Raw genomic sequence first — 5,390 nt, 5'->3', positions numbered from 1 at the left:
GATATATTTATTGGAAATGGCCAGGGACCCTCAACTCATAAACAGAGTGCAGCCACTGTGTACGTGTCAAAGCTGACCACCATAGTCTCAGGATTCGCTGGCAAGACTTGTCAGTTAGAAGTTTTGTTCCAAGAACCAAACCTACAAGCAAAAGAGTACTTGAGTTAGAAATCACTCAGCTGAGAAACCAGATGGATTCAATGTTTTTCCACAATGTCACACTTGCTTCATGTGGCAATGTGCTTTCTGACTGAGGGTAGAACAGAGTAAACTTATAGGTTATCAGGCTGGGAACACCACATGACTCCACCCTGGCTTGTGGGCTCACAAAAGGAAGGTGACTCAGGATTCATCAGCCAGCATTTCACTGTGGGATGAAAGTGTGGTATGTACCACAACTGAAGAAGGTTCTGATAGAGGGAGCTGAGGTTGGGGAGCCATCTGTGTGGTTCTCAGCAATTTTCCTTGTGGTCTTCCACTGAGGATCTCCAAATCTGATCAGCCACATACGCTGTCAAGCTAGGTTTAGACCGGGTGGCCTCTCTCACTTAACTGTTACCTTTTAAGCCCTATGTGAGTATGTGGTATGCAACAGGAAAGAAAAGACCCAGTTCCTGCCTTTTATTGCTGTGGTCTAGAAAGTTTCTACGTCCTGTAAATAATGGCTAAAACTTTGGGTGACGTGGGAATGCAGGATGTAGGAGATGTAGGCGTTTCCATTTATAGATGACTTCATCCAAAACCAATTGGAGACAGTGAGATAAGATTCTGAAGTCTTGGCTCACTGGAAATTTCATAGTCAATGTCTGTTTATTAATGAAAATATATGGCTTTAAATATTTTCAGGAGTTGCTTTTTCCACATAGGATGCATCTCAGTCCTCTGTGAGGAACCCTGGGCTGGGATCAGGAGGCTTATCCTGGTCATTGACTTTTCACTGAGGCAGAGATAACTATCTATTTGTGTCTTGGTTTCTCCATCAATAAGAACAGCTAATAAACACTTATCCCTATGTTATTAGTCAAGATTCTTGAGAGAAACCAAAACAATAGACTATATGTATGAGGGGGTTTATTAGATTGACTCACAAGATCAGAAGTTAAATATTCCTATCATGGCTGGCTGTAGGTTGGAGAGCAAGGGAAACCGGTAAATGCTCAATCCAAGAAGCTGGAGTCTCAAGAAAGATAGAGGAAAATGATACAGCCCTATTTAGAAGGGCCTGGAAGCTTCTGGGAGAGTCACTAGTGTATGTTCAAAGGCTTAGGAACCTAGGGTCTGATGTTCCTGAGCAGCAGCAGCAAAATGTACCCAATCAAGAAGGACTGGGTACATGTATGACTGTCGCCCTGTTTTCACTGTTTGGTTCCATCTGGTCTCTTAGACTATTGGTCAGTGCTGCCCACAGTCAGGGTAGGTCTTCCCCATTCAGTTGGCTGACTCATATGCCCATTTTCTCTGAAACACCCTCATAGACACACCCAGAAATGTGCTTTACCAATTTTCTAGGCATCTTTTAATCCAGTCATGCTGCTATCCATGCATAACCATCACAGGCTTTTCCCTCATCATTGGGGTGTAGCAGATTCATTATCTGGTTTCTTGTGAAGGCAAGTGTTTTGGTTTACTGGGACTGCTGTCACAAATAGCCATAAATTTGGTGGCTTCGGACAATGGAAATGTATCCTTTAAGAGTCTTACAAGACTATAATCTTTTTAAATTTTGAGACAGTCCTGCTAAATTTCTTAGGTCCTCGCTAAGTTGCTGAGGTTGGCTTTGAATTTGCGATTCTCCTGCCTCAGCTTCCTAAGCAGCTGGGATTACAGGCATGTTAAATCTAGGTCCTGGCATGTTGGTGCCCTCTGGAAGATATGGGAACACTACACTCTGTGTCTTTCTCTAGATTCTGCTGGCAGTCCTTGGTGTTTCTTGGTGTGAGGATGTGTAGCTCCAATATCAGCTTCTGTTTTGTATGACCACCTTCTCTCAGGGTGTCTGTCTTCTCTGTCTCTTAGAGTGTAGTTGTCATTAGGGTCAGAGCCCACTGTAATCCAAAATGATGTTATGCCAGGGATCACCTAGCCCAGATCCTTATATGAGGTCCTTACTTTAATTACATCTGCAAAGGTCCTGATTCTAAATATGATTCCATTCTGAGGTGGTGGGTGGACCTATCTTTTGGGGGTCATAATTTTAACTCACTAAAAAAAGTTAATAATCTTGAGTGAACTTCAAGAATCCACATTATAGCAGTCCCATCTGGAGGTTTAATAGTTGGTGAGCATTTTGAAAATGCAGAAAAGGATGCTACATTCTGAGATCAGATCTTAGACATAAAGGAGTCAGTCCCCGTACTCTTCCCTCTCCCCTACTCCCACCCCTCATTTTGTTAGCAACTTAAGAAGTGATTCAGGGAAATAAATGCTCTTTTCCCCCATTCTCTTCCCCTTTCTGTCTGTTGCTCAGTGATCTAGAAGAAGAAGGAACATGGTTCAGGTCTCTCTTTGTCCTAGACCACCTTCCCTAAAGGAGTTATTGGTGGCTCTTAGCAATTTTGGTTTCCTTCTTGCTAAATTTGACATTGTCTTAAGCAAACTACACTCTCTTCTTATGGATCTGAAAGGTTATAGGTCAAAGAAGAGCTTCTTTAAAAAAATTGAAGAGCAAAAGTGAAAATACAATTGTGAAACCATTAACTCAATTTAAAAATAGGCACACATAATGAAGGGAGAAAATGTTTCCATGATTTGTTGAGAAATCAGCTTTAAATGTGCTAGGAATGTTCTCTTATTTCATAAAAAAATATGAATTCTCTCTGAAATTATTAATATACATTAGGATGTAGCTTACAAATACAATAGCAGATAGAAATTTGGAACCAGTCCTCTGTATAGAGCTTACCTTTCTTTTTATATCTGAATTCTTGGTTTTTCCAATAAGCAGGCTAAGGTTTGGGTGTGTTATTTTTTCTGTTCCATGAAAGACCAGAAAGAAATACGATACATTTTGAATTTTTACTGATATCAGGCATTACTGGGTATCGGGCAAACACTTTATGTACATTGGTTCATTTATTTCCAAGAATAATACTGTGGAGTAGGTATTATTATCTTACTTCACAGATTCATCAATGGTAGAGGTTAAAAAATTTCCATCATGCAACTAATAGGTGAATGAATACAGATCTTAAATCCATGTCTTCTGATCGTGAAATTCAATGTTCATTTCATTAATATTTTATTAACATCTATTTCAAATAAATGTGAATGTATTGCATGTAAAATTAATTTTCTCTCAAGTGGTGGTTATACAGCCAAGCAAGACTGATCCAGGGGGCTGGGGCTGGGGCTCAGTGGTAGAGCACTTGCCTAGCACATGTGAGGCACTGGGTTTGATCCTCAGCACCACATAAAAATAAATAAATAAAATAAAGGTATAAAAACAAGACGGATTCACAATAGTGAAGTCAAGGGGTTTTGCAAAGACTGGAGGAGGCTTGAAGGCCAAAATGTGGGACTCATTTGCTGTAGCAGGTAGAAGGTGCTGGTGAACTTCCGCAGAGACAATTCTGGGGGGGACACAGATCATACACATGGCAGCTCACACAGACACACTGGAGTCCTTCACTCCGGGGCGTTTCTTCTGCTCTTGGTGTTACTCTTCGGGGTGGCAAAGCATGCTGGTGGAATGGCAGCTTCCAGTTTCAGGTCCCGACTGCTTCCCTGATGAATATTATGATAATTTACGTGTCAACTCATCACTTGATACTGATGCTAGAAAACAAACCACTTTGACTCCAGGATGAATCACGTTGATTCTACATCCACTAAACAACCGTTAGAAAATATTCAGGGATGGTTCTTTCTTGACATCACATCAGATCTTTGAGATGAAGCGTAGATAAGTAAGACTGGGAAAAAAGAAAAGAGTAGAGTGTGGATGTTTTATACCATCCATGAGGTCCAGGTAGTCAACAATCCTGTCTACAGACACAGTGTGGCCCACAGTGACGTGGGTGGGCTTCAAAGTCAAATGGACACATGAATTCAAGTTCTGGTTCTGCTCTTTACTATCTTGCGGGGATTTCTTGGGATCCTCACTGTGTATAGCCTTCACTTCCTCATAGGTAGGTTGAGTTCTCTGAAAACTGGAGATAATGTATGAAGAAATATGACAATTTCTTGATACATTATCCTGCATGAAATATGACAAGGATAAAACCTGCAATTTCCCCCATTGCCTTTTGGTAAGGAAAGGTCTGGGTATTACTTATGGGTAGTAAGCTGCATAATCTGTTAGTGACTCAAAGAAGAAAACTGTTTGTATGACTATATTAGAATGGAGATTCCCAAACTGAAGTTTGAGATAGCAAAGGAAAATGTGCCTGTGCCCTCAGATCTATGTGAACATTCTCTCATGGCCAGTTGACCAGGGGGGAATGTGAAAATGCATCTCTCTGTATGGTGCTATCAAGGATGATTGGGCTAAATCAACAGTCAGAGAAATATATAGACGTGTAAATCAGAGAGAAGCCATTGAGCTGTGTGGTTTGTGTGGGCTTAGGATGCTCTTGACTTTGAGATGAGAAAGCTGACCCTTCATGGAGCACTCCCTGTGGGTATGGGAAACCGGAGGCTTCGGACAAACCAGGACCTGCAAAGAATTTGGGTTAATTTTTTTCCATACCCTGATAAGTTCTAGCTTTAATTCCATCACATACTTGCTCCTCTAGATTTTTACTACCGGTTTTGCTCTGAGTGCCCATGAAACACAATGAGCATGCACATGTAATATCAACAACGAGAGCCCAAACCATTGCTTGTGCAGTGAACCGAAACCAAATGTCCCATTAGCTCGCCACTCCACATCTCTTGTTTTCTCTTTTCCCACTGATTTAAGAATCTCTCTCCCTGAGATAATTTTCTCCCCTGTTCCCTCCACCCCAGGCCCTACATGTCTATTGATCTAGAGGCCTTTGGTCAACCACTCTTAAAAACTTCCACCTCCTTGGGGTGAACTTGCCTGCCTTATTTCATTACTTGCATGGCATTCCTCACAGATAGGGACGTTGACCTTCTGAAATTCCTGTTGAAGATTAAATACCAAACCCAGCAGTCCATAAGAGAGTTAACGGACAGTTTTAGTACTCACAACAAGACCTCTGGAGGGGTCATATTATTAACTCAAGGGAAAATGTGGATCGAATGGTCAATTGCAGGATGTTACTCACATGCTAATCGGCTTCTGGCACTGGGGTCACTGAGTCCTGAGGAGGGAGTGGCTCTGTTTTTGGCTAGTAGGAAATCTCCAGTTTGGACTTTGTGTGTGTGTGTGTGTATGTGTGTGTGTGTGTGTGTGTGTGTGCCTGTGCATGCAAAACACACGAATG

Source organism: Marmota monax, unplaced genomic scaffold (assembly GCF_021218885.2).
Source record: "Marmota monax isolate L192 unplaced genomic scaffold, Marmota_monax_Labrador192_F-V1.1 WCK01_AAM20220418_F8-fsc00066, whole genome shotgun sequence".
Classification (NCBI taxonomy): Eukaryota; Metazoa; Chordata; class Mammalia; order Rodentia; family Sciuridae; genus Marmota; species Marmota monax.
The sequence above is the reverse complement of the archived record's forward strand: the minus strand, read 5'-3'. Positions refer to the sequence as shown.